This window comes from Monodon monoceros, unplaced genomic scaffold (genome assembly GCF_005190385.1).
Source record: "Monodon monoceros isolate NGI ecotype Baffin Bay Population unplaced genomic scaffold, NGI_Narwhal_1 Super_Scaffold_18, whole genome shotgun sequence".
Lineage (NCBI taxonomy): Eukaryota > Metazoa > Chordata > Mammalia > Artiodactyla > Monodontidae > Monodon > Monodon monoceros.
The window spans coordinates 80,979,494-81,002,891 of record NW_021703774.1 but is presented as its reverse complement, the minus strand read 5'-3'; the positions used below and the strand labels follow the sequence as shown (position 1 = coordinate 81,002,891).

Sequence of the window (23,398 nt, the reverse complement as noted above, 5' to 3'; positions counted from 1 at the left end):
AGAAAGAAAGAAAGAAAGAAAGAAAGAAAGAAAGAAAGAAAGAAAGAAAGAAAGAAAGAGAGAGAGAAAGAGAGAAAGAAAGAAGGAAGGAAGGAAGGAAGGAAGGAAGGAGGAAGGAAGGAAGGAAAGAAAGAAAGAGGATAAAGTAAAATAAAGATAAAATAAAATAAAGTTATTAAAATAAAAAATAATTATTAAGAAAAACATTTTTTTAAAGTAAACAAAACGGATGGACAGAACCCTAGGACAAATGGTGAAAGCAAAGCTATACAGACAAAATCTCATACAGAAGCATACACATACACACTCACAAAAAGAGGAAAAGGGGAAAAAATAATATATCTTGATGTCAAAGTCCACCTCCTCAATTTGGGATGATTCGTTGTCTATTCAGGTATTCCACAGATGCAGGGTACATCAAGTTGATTGTGGAGATTTAATCCGCTGCTCCTGAGGCTGCTGGGAGAGATTTCCCTTTCTCTTCTTTGTTTTCACAGCTCCCAGGGTTCAGCTTTGGTTGGCCCCGCCTCTGCGTGTAGGTCACCTGAGGGCGTCTGTTCTTTACTCAGACAGGACGGGGTTAAAGGAGCAGCTGATTTGGGGGCTCTGGCTCACTCAGGCCAGGGGGAGGGAGGGGTTCAGATGCGGGGCGAGCCTGTGGCAGCAGAGGCCAGCGTGACATTGCACCAGCCTGAGGCGCGCCGCGCGTTCTCCCGGGGAAGTTGTCCCTGGATCACGGGACCCTGGCAGTGGCGGGCTGCACAGGCTCCCGGGAGGGGAGGTGTGGATAGTGACCTGTGCTCGCACACAGGCTTCTTGGTGGCAGCAGCAGCGGCCTTAGCATCTCATGCCCGTCTCTGGGGTCCGCGCTGATAGCCGCGGCTCGCGCCCATCTCTGGAGCTCCTTTAAGCAGCGCTTTGAATCCCCTCTCCTCGCGCACCAGGAAACAAAGAGGTAAGAAAAAGTCTCTTGCCTCTTCGGCAGGTTCAGACTTTTTCCTGGACTCCCTCCCGGCTAGCCATGGTGCACTAACCCCTTCAGGCTGTGTTCACGCCGCCAACCCCAGGCCTCTCCCTGCGATCAGACCGAAGCCCAAGCCTCAGCTCCCAGCCCCCGCCTGCCCCGGCGGGTGAGCAGACAAGCCTCTCGGGCTATTGAGTGCCGGTCGGCCCTGATCCTCTGTGCGGGAATCTCTCCGCTTTGCCCTCTGCACCCGTGTTGCTGCGCTCTCCTCCGTGGCTTCGAAGCTTCCCCCCTCCGCCACCCACAGTCTCCACCCGCGAAGGGGCTTCCGAGTGTGTGGAAACCTTTCCTCCTTCACAGCTCCCTCCCACTGGTGCAGGTCCCGTCCTTATTCTTTTGTCTCTGTTCTTTCTTTTTTCTTTTGCCCTACCCAGGTACGTGGGGAGTTTCTTGCCTTTGGGGAGGTATGAGGTCTTCTGCCAGCATTCAGTGGGTGATCTATAGGAGCAGTTCCACGTGTCGATGTATTTCTCATGTATCTGTGGGGAGCAAGGTGATCTCCGCGTCTTACTCTTCCGCCATCTTCCTCAACTCCTCCAGGGAGGGTATTTTGAGCACTAAGTGCCCAGGACTCCTTGATTGGTGCCCTGCAATAAATGCAGCACTTTCCTTGACCAAAATCCAGTGTCAGTATGTTACTGAATCCAAGCTCGGTCTGCTCACCACAGGACAGACCAATAATAGGGAGATGGGGTGTTGAGGCAAGGAAGAGCAACTTTATTCAGAAAGCCGGGTGACCAAGAAGATGGCAGACTACTTTCCCAGAGTACCATCTTATCGGGGTCTGGATGCCAGTTTCTTTTACAGAACAGAGAGGGGGAGGAGGTGAGGAAGTAAAGGACAAAGGTTGTAAGGGTCAAGATGGCAGACTAGGAGGGCGTGAAATTCATGTCTCCGCACAACTAGGGCAACTAACAGGCACCGGTGGGGGACCACAGACACCTAAGATGACAGGAGGAACCCCCAGCAACTGGCTTGCAGGACCTTGGTTCCCAGGCCAGAGGTCAGACCCGAGCTCCTGTGGTGGGAGCTCTGAGTCCAAACCACTGGACTAACAGAGAACTTCAGACACCAGGAAATATTAATCAGAGTGAGACCTCCCGGAGGTCCTCATCTCAGCACCAAGACCCGACTCTATCCAACTGCCTGCAAACTCCAGTGCTGGACATCTCAGGCCCAACAACAAGTAAGACAGGAATACAGCCCCACCCATAAAAAAAAAAAAAAAAAAGGAAATGACAAAAAAAATGTTACAGGGTGGTGGTGCAGTGGTTAAGAATCTGCCTGCCAATGCAGGGGACATGGGTTCAAGCCCTGGTCCAGGAAGATCCCATCTGCTGCAGAACAACTAAGCCTGTGCACCACAACTACTGAGCCTGTGCTCTAGAGCCCACAAGCCACAGCTACTGAGCCCAAGTGCCACAACTACTGAAACCTGTGAGCCTAGAGCCCATGCTCTGCAAAAGAGAAGCCACTGCAATGAGAAGCCCATGCACCACAACGAAGAGTAGCCCCCGCTCACTGCAACTAGAGGAAGCCCACATGCAGCAAATAAGACCCAACATAGCCAAAAAATAAATAAATAAAATAAATTAAAAAAATATATATATATATGTTACAGATGAAGGAGCAAGGTAAAAACCTACAAGACCAAATAAATGAAGATGAAACAGGCAACCTACCTGAAAAGAGAATTCAGAGTAATGATAGTAAAGATGATCCAAAATCTCAGAAACAGAATGGAGAAAATACAAGAAACATTTAACAAGGATCTAGAAGAACTAAAGAGCAAACAAACAGTGATGAACAACACAATAACTGGAATTTAAAATACTCTAGAAGGAATCAATGGCAGACTAACTGAGGCAGAAGAACGGATAAGTTAGCTGGAAGATAAAATGGTGGAAATAAGTGCCAGGGAGCAGAATAAACAAAAAAGAATGAAAAGAATGGAGGACAGTCTCAAAGACCTGTGGGACAACATTAAATGCACCAACATTCGAATTAAAGGGGTCCTGGAAGAAAAAGAGTGTCTGAGAAAATATATGAAGAGTTATAGTTGAAAACTTCCCTAACATGGGGAAAGAAATAGTCAATCAACTCCAGGAAGCACAGAGAGTCCCATACAGGATAAATCCAAGGAGAAACACGCCTAGACACATATTAATCAAACTGTCAAAAGTTAAATACAAAGAAAAAATATTAAAAGCAGCAAGGGAAAAGCAAAAACTAACATACAAGGGAATGCCGATAAGATTAACAGCTGATCTTTCAGCAGAAACTCTGCAAGCGAGGAGAGAGTGGCAGGACATATTTAAAGTGATGAAAGGGGAAAACCTACAGCCAAGATTACCCTACCCAGCAAGGATCTCATTCAGATTCGAAGGAGAAATTAAAACCGTTACAGACAAGCAAAAGCTAAGAGAATTCAACCCACCAAATAAGTTTTACAACAAATGCTGAAGGAACTTCTCTATGCAGGAAACACAAGAGAAGGAAAAGACCTACAATAACAAACTGAGAACAATTAAGAAAATGGTAATAGGAACATACATATTGATAATTACCTTAAATGTAAATGGATTAAATGCTCCAACCAAAAGAGATAGACTGGCTAAATGGATACAAAAACAAGACCCATATATATGCTGTCTACAAGAGACCCACTTCAGACCTAGGGACACTTACAGGCTAAAAATGAGTGGATGGAAAAAGATATTCCATGCAAACGGAAATCAAAAGAAAGCTGGAGTAGCAGTGCTCATACCAGACAAAACAGACTTTAAAATAAAGACTATTACAAGAGACAAAGACAGAGACTACATAATGATGAAGGGATCAATCCAAGAAGAAGATATAACAATTGTAAATATTTATGAACCCAACATAGGAGTAGCTCAATACATAAGGCAAATGCTAACAGCCATAAAAGGGGAAATCGACAGTAATACAATCATAGTAGGGGACTTTAACACCCCACTTTCACCAATGGACAGATCATCCAAAATGAAAATAGATAAGGAAACACAAGCTTTAAATGACACTTTAGACAAGAAGGACTTAATTTATATTTATAGGACATTCCATCCAAAAACAACAGAATACACTTTCTTCTCAAGTGCTCATGGAACATTCTCCAGGATAGACCATATCCTGGGTCACAAATCAAGCCCTGGTAAATTTAAGAAAATTGAAATCATATCAAATATCTTTTCTGACCACAAGGCTATGAGACTCAGTATCAATTACCGGAAAAAAACTGAAAAAATACACACAAACACATGAAGGCTAAACAATATGCTACTAAATAACCAAGAGATCACGGAAGAAATCAAAGAGGAAATCAAAAAATACCTAGAAACAAATGACAATGAAAACACGATGACCAAAAACCTATGGGGTGCAGCAAAAGCAGTTCTAAGAGGGAAGTTTATAGCAATACAATCCTACCTCAAGAAACAGAAACAACTCAAATCAACCACCTAACCTTACACCTGAAGTGATTAGAGAAGGAAGAACAACAGCAAAAAAAAAAAACCCCAATGTTAGTAGAATAAAAGAAATCATAAAGATCAGATCAGAAATAAATGAAAAAGAAATGAAGGAAACAATAGCAAAGATCAATAAAACTAAAAGCTGGTTCTTTGAGAAGATAAACAAAATTGATAAACCCTGAGTCAGACTCATCAAGAAAAAAAGGGAGAAGACTAAAATCAACACAATTAGAAAAGGAAAAGTAACAACTGACACTGCAGAAATACAAAGGATCATGAGAGATTACTACAAGCAACTATATGCCAATAAAATGGACAACCTGGAAGAAATGGACAAATTCTTAGAAAAGTACAACCTTCCAAGACTGAACCAGGAAGAAATAGAAAATATAAACAGACCAATAACAAGTAATGAAATTGAAACTGTGATTAAAAATCTTCCAACAAACAAAGCCCAGGACAGGTGAGTGGACCCAAGTTTGGTTTGGTAACACTCTTCCAGGTCCGCCCCTCAGAGGGACCCTGAGTTCCACCCTTGGTCAAGAAGGCCTGGGTGAACCCCCACCCCCACCCCGTGGGGCTGGCTGAGCCAGTTCAGTCTGGAGGGTGGCCACAGCCCCAGGGCAGGCCGGGCATACGCAGTGCTGAGAGACTCCCATCCACACAAGACCCTTAACCCCTAGTTATTGTAATATGTACTTTATTTGAAAAGAAATAGCCTTTAGGGACATCTCTACAACTGAGAGTACAAAATGAGTACAATTTATCTAAGAATGGCATGAAACAGTTTCTGAGTGATTCCTATGTGCCAGCACTGTCTTTACTCATGAAATTCTCATAAGGACCCTGTGAGGCAGGTACTCTTACCATTATTCCTATTTTACAGATGAGGAGGCTGAGGCATGAGATGAGCAGGAGCCTGCAGGGCCCTCCTGGGTACAAAAGCCCCTCTGTGTCCCCTGTTTCTTCTTCTTCTTCTTTTTTTTAAAAATATTTATTTATTTAGGATGCGCCAGGTCTTAGCTGTCGCATGTGGAATCTTCATCATGGCATGTTTTAGTTATGGCATGTGGCCTTCTTAGTTGCAGCATGCAGACTCTTAGTTGCAGCACGCATGTGGGATCTAGTTCCCCAACCAGGGATCGAACAAGGCCCCCTGCTTTGGGAGTGCGGAGTCTTAGCCACTGGACCACCAGGGAAATCCCCCCCATTTCTTATTTGTAGAAAAAGGCTTTAGTCTCCTAAGCCTGAGTTCCAAAGAGTAGATTCAAGCAGGTGCTAATTAGGGAAGTAAGGGGATACAGAAACAAAGGAAAAGCAGTCAAACAAATAGTTCAGTGATAAAACAGAGTCCTAGGGATATACATTAACAATCTGATATATATATTTTGAATTGTTCTGCAGGAACTAAGACCCCCACCCAGGTGGAGGTCAGGCTGAGCACAAATGTGTAGACCCCGGACTGGCTGGAACCAGAAGGTTGATTGAGATTCCTGCACTACCACCCTGTTACCTCACCACCAACCAATGAAAAGAAAGTCATACCCCTTGAAGCCCTCACCCAAAAACCCTTCCTTGAAAGCCATCAGGGAGTTTGGGTCTTTTGAGCATGAACCACCTGTTCTCCTTGCTGGGCCCTGCAGTAGATATTTCTATTCTCCAAACTCTAACGTTTTGGTTTGCTTGGCCTCAGTGTGCATCAGGCACACAGACTTGGGTTCGGCAACTGTTAGAGAAATAAGTAACTTGCCACAGAACTAGGGTTCAACCCTGTAATCTGGCTCTGAACCCACACTCTTAAGTATTAGATTACACTTCTGAAGATGTCTCACCGAAAGGGAAAATATTTGAGAGCTAGAACTGAAACCACACAACTCAGATGGGATTCAAAACCAGTCAGAACTCAGATTGGGACTTGAACCCCTGGGCTGGACCTCGAACTCACTGTCTTTTAATTGAGACTGCACACCTGGTCTCAGGACTTAATGAAGCTCAGGTTCTTTATGTCCCGGCACAGAAGGAGTTTAGCAAGAGGCAAAGTGATAGGTAAGAAGTGAATTTATTGAGAGAGATAACACATTCCGTACACAGAATGTGGTCCATCTCAAAAGGCAAGAGTGGCCTTGAAATATGGGGTGGTTAGTTTTTACGGGCTGCGTAATTTCATAGGCTAACAAGTGGGAGGATTATTTCAACTATTTTGGAGAAGGGGCAGGGATTTCCACGAATTGGGCCACAGCCCACTCTTTGGCCTTTTATGGTCAGCCTGGGAACTGTCAGGGTGCCCGTAGGTGAGTCATTTAGATGCTAATGTATTAGAATAAGCGTGTAATGAGGCCCAAGGTCCACTGGAAGTCAAATCTTCTGCCATCTTGGGCCTAATCTGTTCTAACCACTTTATGTCACGTCCTATGGCTATGTCATTTTTTACTTTATTTATTTTTAAACAAATTTACTCATTTATTTTTGGCTGTGTTGTGTCTTCGTTGCTGCGCACAGGCTTTCTCTAGTTGCAGCGAGTGGGGGCTACTCTTCATTGTGGTGTGCAGGCTTCTAATTGCAGTGGCTTCTCTTGTGGAGCACAGGCTCTAGGCATGCGGGCTTCAGTAGTTGTGACACGTGGGCTCAGTAGTTGTGGCTCACGGGCTCTAGAGCACAGGCTCAGTAGTTGTGGCACATGGGCTTAGTTGCTCCACGGCATGTGGGATCTGGGCCCTCGGGAGTGAAAGCGCTGAGTCCTAACCACTGGACCGCTTAAAACAGTGCCTAGCACAAAGCGTTCAGTAAATGTTGGCTATTTTTACCTTCTAGAAGCCTTTGGATTTTAATAACGGATAATGACAATATGTGGCCCTGTGGAGACACTCCAGGGTGGACTCTCACACACCAAGTTCCATGCAGGACTGAAACCCTGGCACTTTCTTCCTCTCCAACCCCGTTCTTGCCACCATAGTCTTGGAGGACTTCACTGTCCAGGAGGATGTGCCATCCAATCACTGGCTTCTTGCCACCTGACCTCTTTTCCTCTCTTTCTACCTCTCCTATGTTCATAGTGGGGATATTATCATTCCAATTTTCTTCACCTTGAAAAATCACTAACTCAAGGGTCCTATTATCTGACCACAATCTTCCATCCTCCCAGCTTGTCTATTCAGCTACCCCAGCTATAACAGATCTTCAACATCGTTAAAATATCCTGCCCATCCAGGTAGTGTTCTCCTTATCCATCACCTCTTCCTCTCATTACCTCTTTTTAAAAAATAATTTTTATTGGAGTATTTACAATGTTGTGTTAGTTTCAGGTGTACAGCAAAGTGAATCAGTTATACATATACATGTATCTATTCTTTTTTAGATTCTTTTCCCATATATTGAGTTCCCTGCACTATACAGTGGGTCCTTATCAGCTATTTTATGTATAGTGGTGTGTATATATTAATCCCAATCTCCCAATTTATCCCTCCCCCCCTTTGTCCCCCCTGGTAACCATAAGTTTGTTTTCTACTTCTGTGACTCTCTTTGTCATTACCTCTCTCTTGATTTATGGTTCATCTTAATCTGTGGTTCATCGCATCATTAATTTCAGTCAACATGCTAAACTCCTTTGCCTTCTGTCCTTTTATGCACCAGTCAGGCAAAATCCTAACCCTGGATAATTCTGCTGTCCCTCTGCTGCCCTCAGCCAGTTGAGCAATGTTAGAGAAAATAAAGACCTGACACTAACATCTGTTAACGACTTACTGTATATCAGGCACTTTCCTAAGTGCTTCTCACATAATAACTCATTTACTTCTTCCAACGATCCTATGAGAAAAGGATTGTAGAGATGAGGCTCAGAGACATTAAGTAACCCATAAACGTCACACAGTCCAGGTTTCTCTGGCTCAAAAGCCTAAACTCTAATCATTAAATTGCGTCTTACATAAAGTCTCACAAAAAAATCAGATTGCTACCAACTTATAAGTTCACGGTCACCAACCTCAAGTAGTACCTCATCAATGCCTGAGCTATAGCTATTTCACTCTCCACTACAGCTATTTCAAACTTTCATTCTTCTCAAATCTCTGATTTCCTGCCTTACCAGTCCCTTCAAGGTTTTATGCCAGAATAATTCCAAATTTTCAAGCCCCTGAAAGGATCACAAACTCTGCAGCATTGGCAGTAGCTTGTTTAACCAAATGTGAGGGCTATTCTTGACAGGCAACCAGGTATTATCACTAAAGGCTTTCCCAGTTGAACCAAGGATGATGTCTTCACCTCTTAGATTTGGAGGAGGATGAAGAGGAGGGCACCAATTTTTTAGGTTCAGCAGCCTCTTCAAGTGAAACAAATCTTCAATATCAAAGCAGTAGCAGAGGTCCCGCTACTATCCATACTTTAGCATGTGGGCTGGCTACTGTTGCAGCCTCAGACCCAGGAAGGCGTCTGTCATCCTCAAACTGAATATTCACCCTCACTACCTATAGGATATTTCATCTCTCTGAAATCACTCAGGAGCTCAGGTTCCCTTTATGATTTCAGGAGAAGAGATGACAGCAGTTCTCTGAGCACTACTATGAATTCTCCTACCAGGTACTATAGATTCATCATTGGAATATCCATCACCAACCAACCAGATTCTACTATAACCTTCAGTAGCATCATAGGGGTGGCCAAACTCTTACAAGAATGAGGAATCTCTCATAAAGTATATCACAGCCTGGTTTTGGAGGACCCTCTCCTCTTGCCTCTACCAAATCCCTGGCTATTATTTCTATTCCACGAAATCCACCCTCTCACTTACCTTGCCTTCTCCTTTACCCTTCAAGCTTCAAGCACATCTCTGAAAACATTTTGGCCTCCTGATCAACGGAAACATTCCTCCAGGAAATTTATGGCTTAAGACCTCCATGAAAACCTCCTGATGGGGGCCAGTTGAAGAGAAGTTTAGTGGACAGGCTGAAGAGATTAGATAGCCAGAGTAATAAAGACTACAGATGCCCAGGAATAGAAAATGTCAAGAGGCAGAAATTCATCTTCAAAGACCAGACTCTGCTGTTTATTTAAATGCAGGTAGCAGTAGATAGGGTGGAATGAAAAAGAATTAAGAGTCTTCCAGGTACGACAGGCAGTTTTGGAACTCCAGTCTGTACATCCTTACCCAAAACAGATATGTAGGGCACTTGAGGCTCACCAATTAGCTGATCTCTTATACAAATTAGCACAGGAATAGTCACATACTGACTCACTTAGTCTGGTCTGACTTGAGAGAAAGGAAAGATACATATGGAAAGTAGAGGAATGGGAATGGAACTGTATTGAGGCACTGGATGATGAGGTCAGCTAAATGGATAATATGAAAAGTCTATGAATATATGGAGACAACAAAAAAATGTGTGTTGAAAGAAATGGGTTATGCAACACACTCCTTCAGTCAGGTTTTCTTATCTTGGAAGAAAGTGAATAGAAAATAAATTGGTGAGTAATCCGTTTCTTACTGTTCTTTGGAAGGAATTGGATAAAATAAATTATTTCTTCTTCATATGATTAGAATTAGTTTATAAAGTAACTTGCCTTTGGAATTTTCTTTAATGAAAGATTTTAAATTATAGAACCACTTTCTTTAAAAGTTGTAAGAATCTGTATCAGTTTTTATGTCTAGAAATTTTATCTAAAATTTATAACTTATTGGCAGAATGTTGTCTGTAATATCTATTTTTAAAATTAATTTTAACTTTCGAATTGTAAAATAAAACCGAAATAGAAAAATCACACAAAGGTATACTTCTAGTGAATTTTTATTTTTTTTTAGTTTAGCAAATTTTGATAAGGTCAGCAACACCCTTGTAACTACTAATTGGAACAATAAATAGCCACCCCAAAAGTCCCTCCATATGCCATCTCACTATCACTGCCCACGGCTAGCTAAATAAATAAATAGATATAGATAGATAAATAAACCACCATCCTAAGTTATAAGAATCAAGTTTTTAATGGCCCAAGAATGCATGTTGAAACAATGTAATTTAGCCTTCCCAATTTTTTTTAACTGGCAGGTCTTTTAAACCCTTTTTTTTTTTTCGTTGGTACGTGGGCCTCTCACTGTTGTGGCCTCTCCCGTTGCGGAGCACAGGCTCTGGACGCGCAGGCTCAGCGGCCATGGCTCACGGGCCCAGCCGCTCCGCGGCATGTGGGATCTTCCCGGACCGGGGCACGAACCCGTGTCCCCTGCATCGGCAGGCGGATTCTCAACCACTGCGCCACCAGGGAAGCCCTTTAAACCCCTTTTAATGCACAAATTTCAGTTTCCATCCCTTTTCCTCACAATATATCTGCTGAAGAACAAGGGCATTTTACCCAGAGTTCCACACATTCTGGATTTTGCTGACTGCATAGTCATGGTGCAATTCACCATGTTCTTCTGTGCTCTGTAATTTCTACAAATTGGCAGTTGGATCCAGAGGCCTCGTCAGATTCAGGTTTGATTCCTTTGGCAAGAACTGTAGGTCGGGTTGTTCGTGTTCTTTCATCAGAAAGCATATAATGCTTTTCTCCCCCCCCCCACCATGGCTTGCTCATTGCATAGATCCACTAATTCACTGAGGGATGAAAAATATTTTGATTCTGTAATTTGATTTCCATTCATTAGCTGAAATAATTTTATAAAGGAATGCTTCCCTCATCTATTACTTGGTTACTCAGAGATACAGTCCATATAGGAAAGACAAGATATAGTATTTGATTCTCTCCACATATTTACCATTTTTCAAGGTAATGAATTGGTTTCCATCATCTTCTAAAGGTGACCGATTTTTATATTGTTATGAATTCACAAATATAAATGTATTTATGGGCTTCAAGCAATTGCAATTATTCTTTTTGAAATTCAAGTTTTTATCATTTTTAGAAAGTGGAAATCTCTTCACATTGGCTCCTGAGTCCTTTTGATATGACAATAGTAGTGGTTAGCTTCCTTCGTTCTCTTGCGTGACAAGATGCTCCAGGCTTATACATTTCTCACACCAAAATTAGAATCAGTCATTTAACAGAAAGTCTGATTAATTTTAGTGGGAACAGTATTTCAAGACCATGAGCTAGCTTGGATATAATGACTTCTTTAGTGGAACAGTTAGGAAAGCAAAATAAACTAAAAAGTATTCTTTTAAAATGAGATAATTTACATAAAATAAAATGCATCCACTTAAAGTATATAGTTAGATGAATTTTTACAAATTTATACATTTTTGTAACCACCACCCCAACCAAGATATAAAACATTTTCATTACAAAAAATGTTATGACCTTTATCAGTAAATCTACTCCCCCCACCAGAAGAAATCACTGATATAATTTCCATTACCATACATTAGTTTAACCCATTGAAATGTATACTTTCCAATTATTAGATACTGTGTTCTATAAATCCTCATTGAAATTTATATTTCTGTATGCTTGTTTCAGGTACATCCCTTATAAACATTAAGTGTATTTTTTTTTTAAGGTAAGAAATGTATTTATTTAGAGAGAAACACTCCACAGAGTGTGGGCCATCTTAGAAGGCAAGAGCGGTAAGTGTATAAATTTTTAAATGTAGTTTGACAAAGCTCCTTTTTACTAGGCAGTTTGGCTTGTTTATATTTACTGATTATTAATATTTGGATTTACTTCTATAATATTTTGTGCTTTCTATTCATCCTGTTTATTTCCCCCCTTCCCTCCTTACCTGATTTTAGATCTTCCCTCTTTCCCTTTTCCTTGTATGTATATTACACACTCTATTTTTATTATTTTTAAAAGGTTATTAGTATGCATATTTAAGTTAAGGTCTAACAGTGACCAGCATCTTGACTATACTGTCAAACAATTCAAAGCTCTTAAAATGTTCTCGTTTTCAGTTTCTCTTTCCTGCTTATATACTACTTTTAAAAAATAATTATTTATTTATTTTTGGCTGCATTTGGGTCTTTGTTGCTGCACGCGGGCCTTCTCTAATTGTGGTGAGCGGGAGCTACTCTTCGTTGCAGTGCACAGGGTTCTCATTGTGGTGGCTTCTCTTGTTGTGGAGCACGGGCTCTAGGTGCAGGTGCTTCAGTAGTCGTGGCACGTGGGCTCAGCAGTTGTGGCTCGTGGGCTCTAGAGCGCAGGTTCAGTAGTTGTGGCTCACGGGCTTAGTTGCTCTGCGGCGTGTGGGATCTTACCGGACCAGGGCTCGAACCCATGCCCCCTACACTGGCAGGTGGATTCTTAACAACTGCGCCACCAGGGAAATCCCTTATATGCTACTTTTGTTCAGTATTTTATTTCTTATTTCTTATGAGGGGGCTTCATTTTTTCAATATTATTAAGATATTTCAAATATGACACTATTCACCCATTTAAAGTATACAATTCAATGGTTTTCACTATATTCACAGATAGGAACAATCATTAGTACAATCAATTTTAGAACATTTTCATCACCTCCAAAAGAAACTCCATACCCTTTAGCTATCAATCCCTACCCCTAAGCAACCACTAATCTATTTTCTGTCTCTATAGGTTTCCCTGTATAAACATACCACTTATTGTTTATACATTAGTCATTGATGGATAGTTGGATATTTCCACCTTTTGGCTATTAGGAATAATGCTGCTATAAACATTGGTGTACAAGTGTTTGTGTGAAAATATGTTTTCATTTCTGTTATACACTAGGAGTGGAATTGCTTGATCATATGGTAAAGCTATGCTTAATAGTTTGAATAAGTGCTAGATTGTTTTCAAAAGCAGCTGCACCACTTTATGGTCTTATTAGCGGTGTATGAGGGTTCTGATTTCTCCACATGCTCACTCACACTTCTTATCATCTGACTTTTTAACTTCTAGCCATCCTAGGGGTTTTGTTTTGCATTTCCCTGAGGACTGATGATGTTGAGCCTCTTTTCATGTGCTTACTGGCCATTGTATACCTTCTTTGGAGAAATATCTGTTCAGATCCTTTACCCATTTCTTAATTGGGTTATTTGCCTTTTTATTACTGAATTTTAAGAGATCTTTATGAATTCTGGATACAAGTCCCTTTTCAGATATATGATTGCAAATATTTTCGCCCATTCTGTGGGTTTTTACTTTCTTGATGGTTGGTATCTAATGACCAAAATTTTTTTGATTTTTAAATTAAAATTAAATTTAAGTCAAAGTTATCCTTTTGCTGTTGCTGTGCTTTTGGTGTCATGTCTAAGAATTCTTTGCCAAACACAAGGTAATGAAGATTTTCCCCTATGTTGTCTTCTAAAACTTTTATAGTTTAGTTCTTTTGTTTACCTCTTTGATACATTTTAATTTTTGTTTGTTACGAGGTAAGGGTCCAATTACATTCTTTTGCACGTGGCTATCCGGCTGAACCACTGACATTTGTTGAAAAGACTATTCTTTCCCCATTGAATTGTCTTGGCACTCTTGTTAACAAATCAGTTGACAAGAGATTTACAGGTTTATTTCTGGACTTACAGTTCTATTCCAATGATCTATTTCTGTCTTTGTGCCCATACTATAATGTCTTATCATTACTTTGTAATAAGTTTTTGTTCTGTTTTGTTAATTTTTTGGCCATGCTGCATGGCATGTGGGATCTGAGTTCCCCGATCAGGGGCTGAACCCGCACCCCCTGCGTTGGAAGTGTGGATTCTTAACCACTGGACCGCCAGGTAAGTCCGTGGAATAAGTGTTGAAATGGGAAGTGTGAAACCTCTTTCATTCTTCTTCAAAATTGTTTTAGCTATTCTGGTCCCTTGCAATTCCGTATGAACTTCAGAATTACCTTGTCAATTTCTACAGAGAACTCATCTTGGATTTTGATAGGGAATACACCACATCTGTGTATCAGTTTGAGTATTGCCATATTAACAATGTTAAGTCTTCCGATCCATGAATGAGATGTTTTTCTAAGTACTTAGATCTTTGATGTTTTATACTTTTCAGAATAAAAGTTTTGCACTTATTTGGTTAAATTTAATTCCTCAGTATTTTATTCTTCTTTGATGCTATTGTAAATGAAACTTTTATTTTCAGATCATTTATTGAAAACGTGTAGAAACACAATGGATTTTTATATACTGATCTTTTATCCTGTGACCTTGTTGAACATAATCTTTAGTTCTAGTAGATTTTTAGTGGATTCCCTAGGATTTTCCATATATAAAATCATGTCATCTCTGAATGGAGATACTTTTACTTCATCTTTTCCAATTTGCATGCCTTTTATTTCTTTTTCTTGCCTAACTGCCCTGGCTAGACTCTAGTACAATGCTGAATAGTAGTAAGAGCAGATATCCATGTCTTTTTCCTAATGTTTGAGAGAAAGTACTCAGTCTTTTACCACTAAGCATAGTATGAGCTGTGGATTTTTCACAGATGCCCTTAATCAGGCTGAGAAAGCTCCTTTCTATTCCCAGTTTGTTGAACATTTTTTGTAGCATGAAAGTGTGTTGGATTCTGTCAAGTGCTTTTCTTCCATCTACTGAGATGGAAGAAAAAAAGATGTAATTTGTTTTTTATTGTATTTATATGATTGATATTATGTTGACTTTCAGATGTTTAACTAACTTTGCATCCCTCAGATAAATCCTACTTGGTCATGGTGTATAATTCTTTATGTTGCTTCATTCAGTTAGCTAGTATTTTGTTGATCTGTACATCCCTCACAGGAGATATTGGTCTGTAGTCTTAGGATGTCTGGTTTTGGTATCAGGGTAATGTCTCATAAAATTGGTTGGGAAGTGTTCCCTTATCTTCTATTTTTGGGACTATTTTGTGAAAATTTGATATAAATTCTTCTTTAAATTCAGCAGTGAAGCCAACTGAGCTGGGCTTTCCTTTGTGGGTAGTTTTTTTGTGTTTAAAATTACTACTTCAAACTGTTCACTTGTTAGAAGTCTATTCTGCTTGTCTATTCTTTTCTTTAGTCAGTTTCAGTAGTTTTTCTACTAATTTATCCTTTTCATCTAGGTTATCTAATTTGTGGTCATACAATCATTCACTGTATTCTTATAATCCTTTTTTTTGGGGGGGGGGGAACTAAGATCCCACACAATATGCAGGATCTTAGTTCCCTGACCAGGGATTAAACTCGTGTCCCCTGCAGTAGGAGTGCGGAGTCTTAACAGCTAGAGCGCCAGGGAAGTCCCACAATCCTTTTGTTTCTAATAAGATCAGTGGTAGGAGGGAAATATATGCATACTACTACATATAAAATAGATAACCAACAAGGACCTACTGTATAGCACAGGGAACTATACTCAGTATTTTGTAATAACCTATAAGGAAAGAGAATCTGAAGAATATATATATATATATATATATATATATATATACACACACACATATATGAAATATCTATGAAACTGAATAGCTATGCTGTACACCTGAAACTAACACAATATTGTAAATCAACTATACTTCAATAAAAAAAGACAAAAAAAAATCAGTGGTAATGTCCCATCTTTCATTGGATTCTAGTAATTAGAATCTTTTTTTTTTCTTGGTTAATCTAGCTAAAAGTTTGTCAATTCTGTTGATCTTTCCAAAGAATTAGATTTTGGTTTTATTGATTTTTCTCTATTGTTTTTATATTGTGTATTTCATTAATTTCAGCTCTGGTCTTTATTTCCTTCCTTCTGCTTGCTTTAGGATTAGTTTGCTCTTTTTTCAGTGTCTTAAGGTGGAAGGTTAGGCTATTGATTCAAATTCTTTTTCTTAACACAGGCATTTATAGCTATAAATTTCCCTCTAAGCAATGTTAGGTGAATTTCATAAGTTGTTATATTTTATTGTTATTTTTATTCATCTCAAAGTATTTCCTGATTTCCCCTGATCCACTTTGATCCACTGGTTATTTAGGAGTGTTGTGTTTAATAACCCAATTAAATACAACATATTTGTAATTTTTCTCAAATTTTTTCTATTGATTTCTGATTTCATTCCATTGTTGATGAAAAACATTTTGCATTACTTCTATACTCACTTATTGAGGTTTGGTTTATAGCTTAGCACATGATCTCTCCTGCAGAACATTCAGGTGCACTTGAGAAGAATGTATATTCTGTTGTCTGTAAAGATTAGTATTTTACAGATTATCTGTTAGATCAGTTGGTTTACAGTGTTGTTGGTCTTGTTTCATTGTTGGTCTTGTCTAGTTGTTCCACCCATTATTGAAAGTGGGATATTGAAATCTTCAACCATTACTGTTGTATTGTCTATTTCTCCCTTCATGTGTCAGTTTTTTGCTTTCTTGTATTTTCGTGCTGTTAATAGGTATATATAGAATTGTTAAACCTCCCTAGTGTGGTCTGACACATTACTTTATAAAATGTCCCTCATGCCATTTTTTGTTCTAAAGTCTATTATCTCTCAAAGTATAGCCACTGCAGCTTTCTTATGGTTGCTGTTTGCAGGACACTTATTATTCCCTTCTGGCCTCCACTGTTACTGTTGAAGTCAATTGTTAACCTTGCTCCCTTGAAAGTAGTTTTCTCTTGCTGCTTTCAAAATAGTCTTTTTCTTTTTTTTTCTTTTTTTTTTTGTGCTTTTGCGGTATGTGGGCCTCTCACTGTTGTGGCCTCTCCCGTTGCGGAGCACAGGCTCTGGACACACAGGCTCAGTGGCCATGACTCACGGGCCCAGCCGCTCCGCGGCATGTGGGATCTTCCTGGACACGAACCCGTGTCCCCTGCATCAGCAGGCAGCAGGCAGACTCTCAACCACTGCGCCACCAGGGAAGCCCTAACTTTCAGCACTTTTAAATTTGATGTGTCTGAGGATTTCTTTATCATACTTGGGGTTCACTAAAGTTCCTGGATGTATAAAGTTATTGTTTTGCAGTACTTGGAGAACTTTCTTTGAATATTTTTACTTCTCTCCTCTCCTTCTGGTATTCCCATTCTGCATATGCTGGTGTGCTTTTATGGTATTCCACATTTCTCTGAAGCTGTATTCATGTTTCTTCATTTCTTTTTATCTCTATTGATCCATCTTCATCTATTCTTTCTTCTTGCAGTTCAAGTATACTGTGGAGCCTCTCTAGTGAATTTTTAAAATTGTACTTTGCAACTCCAGAATTTCCATTTGGTTCTTTTTAATATATGTCTCCTTATTGATATTCTCCATTCGATGTGACATGGTCATCATATTTTCGTTTACTTTTTAACCATGGTTTCCTTTAGTTCTACTTTCAAGTGTCTCTTATAAGTCCAACACCTTGTCACTCTCACAGGCAGTTTCTGTTGCCTGCTTTATTTCCAGTGTATGAGTTATACTTTCCTATTTCTTTGCATAATTATTATTTGTCAGGGACTGAAGGTTTTAGATAATATATTGTAGCAATGGGTCCTTCCCCTCCCTCATCCCCAGGGATTGTTATTTGTTTAGTGACTGGCTGCATTTTTAGTGATATGTACTCCCTCTCCTCTCCCCGCATTAAGCTTTTGATGTATCTCCTCAAGAAGGCACAGATTTGGATATAATCACATTTTCCTTGGGGTTCGGTAGGGCTCCCTTGTTTCTTTGACCATGCCCAGCTGTTAAACTCCCATAACTGCCAGCTGCTGTATTGTTCTCAACAATGTTGTGGGGCATAAAATGCTCTATAAACGAATCCAATCATATTCTGTCTCCTTTAAAGGCATAGAGATGTTTGAAACTTATCTCAGGATGGCTCCTTCAAGCTGCCTTATTCCATGGTTTTCTCCTGCAAACTAGTTTACCTACAGTTTAGACTGTATTTTGAATTTATTCTCAGTTGCTTTTTGCTACGACCTCTAGTGTTGTGCTCTCACGTTTGAAGTTATTGATGCTCTGTTGCAAATCAAGTCTTCTTTCAGCAGAGATTAGGAGATATTGGTTTCATAAACTGCTTCTCCAAGGTAAAATCTCTAAGCCAAGCACAGTCCAATCTCTAGTCCACGCATAGCTTGAACAATGTCAAACTTCTGAGTGACACCCCTACTCCAGAAACTCAGTGGTGGAAGTGGGAATGCAGTCTGAGGCCTCAGCTTGTCTCTCCTGGCATGGAACCACCACTTCATGAGCCAGGGCAGAGGTGATCAGTGTCCCAGTATTCTAAGCATGCCACACTCAAGGTGGAGCCTCCATTCTCTGAGTGCAGACTGAATAGAAGAAGGGAGCTCCCACTTCTCAGCCACACTCAAGACTTAACCTCAGCAACAGGTAGCTGGGGGCAGGATGAGAAAGACTGATATCCTGCTTGGCAGGATGAGAAAGACTGATATCCTGCTTTTCCCAGGTAGAGAGCCTTCCAATTGGGAGCTGAGGGAGAGGAAGCCTGTTTTTCGCTGCAGCAAAGAGCTGATATGTCACAGAGCTGACAAAGGGGTGGGGGTCTTGGTTCAACTATTATAGATTCTAAACATTCCAACAGAATTTTCATAGGTTTTCTTGAAGAGATGTTTCTTCACCTGCTGTTCCCACACAGGATCATCTTCAGAGGCTTTATGTGTTTTATTTTGTTAATAATTTTGGGGGACTTGCCTGGTCCAGTGGTTAAGAATCTGTCTTCCAGTGCAGGGGATGTGGGTTTGATCCCTGGTCGGGAACTAAGATCCCACATGCTGCAGGGCAACTAAGCCCACAGGCCCACAGCTACTGAGCTAGAGAGCCTGCATGCTGCAACTACAGAGCCCATACGTCCTGAAGCCCACACATCACTACAGAACCCTCGTGCTTTGGAGCCTGTGCACCACAATGAAAGATCCTGTGTACCACAACTAAGACCAGACACAGCCAAAAATGAAATAAATATTTTAAAAACAGGTTTTTTTTTTGCCAGTTTCCAGGGAGCGAGGAAGTAGAGTTCCTCATGCTGTCATTCAGTTCTTCTTTTAACTTGCAAAAATTGACATCAATATTGTTTTATAAAGTTTACTTTACCCTCATTAACCATTTTCTTTGCTCACTATTCCTTCTTGTGTCTTAGATCTTCTTTCTGCTTTTCTTGGAGTAAACACTTAAGACATTCATTTAATGAAGATATATTGGTAGTAAGCTCTTTTTAGCTAAAAAGTCCTTCCCTTTTTTCTTGATAGTTTTGTTGGGTACAGAATTCTAGGCTAACAGCTTCCTCTCAGTATCTAAAATATTACTCCACTGTCTTCTGGTTTTTACTGTTGTTCTTAAGCACCTGTAAGGACTAATTACTGTTACTTCTAGGTAAGGTCTTCTCTTGCTCTTTTAAGACCCTCTATTTTGGTGGTTTGCTTCATAAGGGTATTGCTCTGACTTCTCATTTTTGTAGGTTCTAGACTTTATCTTCCAGAACTTAGCTCAGTAGATCTAGTTATTGACTTATTTCCCAGACTCCACAAATTTGAGAATGTTTGACTTTAATCAAATTTTTTAATTCTCAGCCAAAATACCTTCAAATGTTATCCATAACCATTCTATCACCTCCTTCTCATACACTATTAGATGTTCACTGACCTTCTCCACATGTTCTTGATGTCCTTTAACCTCTCCTTCACACCCTATGTCTCTGTAATGCACTGCATTCTGTATAATTGCATCTTGGTCTTTTATGTGTTGTTTTTTGTGTCCAAATGTTTTACTGTTTCAGTCTTACTGATCATTTTCCTTCTCATGCGCTCTTGTTATCCCCCACCTCCACCATTTTTAATACTCTTGTTCTTTCTCAATTTGTTGATGTTCTCTTCTTTTCCCTGTATTGTATTTCAATGAATCTAAGCCATTAAGTATTGAAGGATACACCATTTTTTTGTACCACTAACATAACCAAAATATACTACAATGCCATCCAAATTTTAGATATGTTAATTTTTTAAAATGTCTTTGAACACACTCATCCAATAATTTCAATATCTGCCATCGTTAGAGGTCAAAACCTACTGTTTCTCCTGATTTTTAAAAAATCATTTCTCATTTTTGTGACTCTGAATATGAGTCCAAGACTATTAGAACACTACCTATGAAAATTATTTGAGATTGGGTCTAAAGTGCTTTCTGTAAGAGAGTATTAACATTAAATCTGTTAAGTGTCTGAAACCACTTCTAACCTGAAACAACTTTAATTTTTCTGACTCCATAAAAGTATGAGTCTGGGGTTTCCCTAGTGGCGCAGTGGTTGAGAGTCTGCCTGCCGATGCAGGAGACACAGGTTCGTGCCCCGGTCCGAGGAGATCCCGCATGCCACTGAGCGGTTAGGCCCGTGAGCCATGGTCGCTGAGCCTGCGCATCCGAAGCCTGTGCTCCACAATGGGAGAGGCCTCAACAGTGAGAGGCCCGCGTACCGCAAAAAAAAAAAAAAAGAAAAAGAAAAGTATGAGTCTGTGTTGGCTTGTGGGTTCAAATTCTCAGGGAAGATTTTTTGTCTTCCCTCCACCCAGTTCTCTCTCTGAGGTAGGCTATCCTGCTTCATTCCTTCACTGAGTATATCATATTTTGAGGTCCCAGGTTTTGGAAGAGTATCTCACTCAAACTTCACACTTATGTAGGCCCTATGCTTTGTCACCATTTTAAAGTTTGGCTCATTCCAAAGTCCTCAGGACACCTGGAGCAATTGTCTTCTTTAATGCTTACTTCTCTGGATTCATGCTTTTTGTTCCCCCCACCCCAAATTAATTTATTTTGAAAAATTTCAAGTCTCCAGAAGTTTGAAACAATACAATATGCATCCATCTACCCTTAACTGATTTCAGCAGTTGTTATTCCGCCACATTTGCATTATCATACACACACACATTTTGCCTAACCATTTACAATAATAAAATACTTCATCCCTACATATTACAGCATGCCATCTCCTAAGAAGATTTCCAATATAAGCACAAATCCATTATCACACCTAAGGAAGTTAAACATTCCATATCATTTAAGAGTTCATATACAAATTTCCACAGCTGTGCCTAAAATGTCTTTAATGGTGGGGATTATTTAATTCAAGATCAAATCACAGTTCATGCATTTCATGTCACTGTTTGACCTAGAATAGTCTCCATACCTGTTTTACACAGCAGTTACTTTAATAATTCACATCAGGCATCTCTGTAAATGTCCTATATTCCACTTTTGTCTATTTCACATGATTAGATTCAGGTCAAATACTTCTGGCAAAAATGCTACAGGTGATAGGGTGGAGCTTTGAGCATCTTTCTCTTTCCTGACTCAGCAATGCATTTAAAGAAGGTTTTTGTTTGTTTTTAAGTGAATCTTACCCAGCATTTCAGATGTTTGAACCATCAGAGTTCCTCAGGGCATGCAGTCTGCCATGCTGTCAGAAACTGATGTCCCTATGTATTGCCTTTCCAAATCAACAACAGTAACATATTTGTAAATGAAAGAACAGTGATATATTTACCACCACCTGAGCCCAAGTAATATGAAAAGGGGAAGCTTGAGACAAAACCTGGCATTAGGTACTGTATCCTACCAATTCATTTTTTGCATTTTTTATTTCCTAAAAATCTAGAGCAAAATATGGGTATATGCTGAGATCTAGAAGTCTAAGGACCAATTAAATTAGTGAAGGACAAGTTTAACTACTTAAGAGTTGAGGATAGATTTAAAAGCCTTGGGGTCCTGTACTGAAGTCTCTTCTTGTTTCATCAGTAAAAAGGGAGAAATTACATTTCTAACCTTCCCCCTTTTCATCCCAATAGCAGGAAGAAGAAACAGGAAGCTATATGGTTGTTGAGAACTTACTATGTGTCAACCCTGTGGCTACAAAGGATCTTGTGTCCATAGCAATTCCATGAGCTGCATATGACTATCTCCATTTCACAACACAAAGTAAAACTCTGGGTTCACACAGATCAGTAAATCTATCACTTCAAAATGTTTAAACCAAAGTCTCCCCAATGGCCAAAATCCATGCTTTTTCCACTACACGAAATGCATCTAGAAAGATGATAATTTGGAGGTTTCATTCTGATATTTTACTTGATTATTCATGGCCATAAGCTCTGTATAACCTAAAGAAAAACCAAAGTCATATTTTTTGAAAGAATAGTCATTAATCTAACCCACTGAACTCTTGTTGCTGCTCAAACTGGAGCAGGTCTTACCAAGGTCATCTATGGCTTCTGCATTCCTAAATTCAATAGCCACTTTAGCATTACTTCACCTCTTGCTCCAACATTTTATCACTGATACTTCATACCCCTTCTTGCCACCTTTTTCTCTTGTCTTCCATTATAGCTCTCCTGGCTTTCTTCCATGACTAATCCATAGTGTACTTGTGGAGTCTTTTTTCCTAATCCTTAAATGTTGTTGCCTCTGCTATCATTAAGTATTCTATCCTTATTGTGTAAATTTCCTAGGCAATACCATACGCTTACATTGTTTCAGTTACCAACTATTATGCAAGTGACTCAACTCTGACATTTGTTTACTGAATGCCTACTGTGTGCTAGCATGCCTACCGTGTGCTAGGCATTCAGTGATGAATAAAACAGACGTGATTCCTGATGTATCTTACAGGTTCTATCTGCAGCCCAAGGATTTTTTGTAAGCACCAGAACTATGGACACCTACCTGCACCTTAATTTTCCAGAGTTACCTTAAACTCAACAAACTCCCAAGTCTTTTCTTTTCTCCCCCTCTTTACTATTTTAATAGGTACCACATAAAATATGCCGTAGACAACTGCGTGGCCTCAGTCATTGGTCTATTTCACTTTTTAAATCTCTAAAATTTGACTGCTATTTTCCATCTCCACTGCCAAACAGCTAGTTTACTGCTCACCTAAATTACTCGGAGCCTACAATTGTCTCTCCACTACCAATCTCCTCATAATTCATTCTTCATAATTAAAATGATCTTTCAAAAAGGCACACCTGATTATATCAACTCACCAAGTCCCATCGTGCTTAATATTCTTCAGGGGCTCCTTGTGGCC

The 23,398-nt window shown here is 39.9% G+C and overlaps 1 pseudogene; it reads left to right on the top strand.

Moving 5' to 3' along the window:
* The window catches only part of LOC114897907, a 15,234-nt pseudogene extending 5,559 nt beyond the window's left edge, over window positions 1–9,675 (top strand).
* The last annotated feature ends 13,723 nt before the right edge of the window (window positions 9,676–23,398 follow it).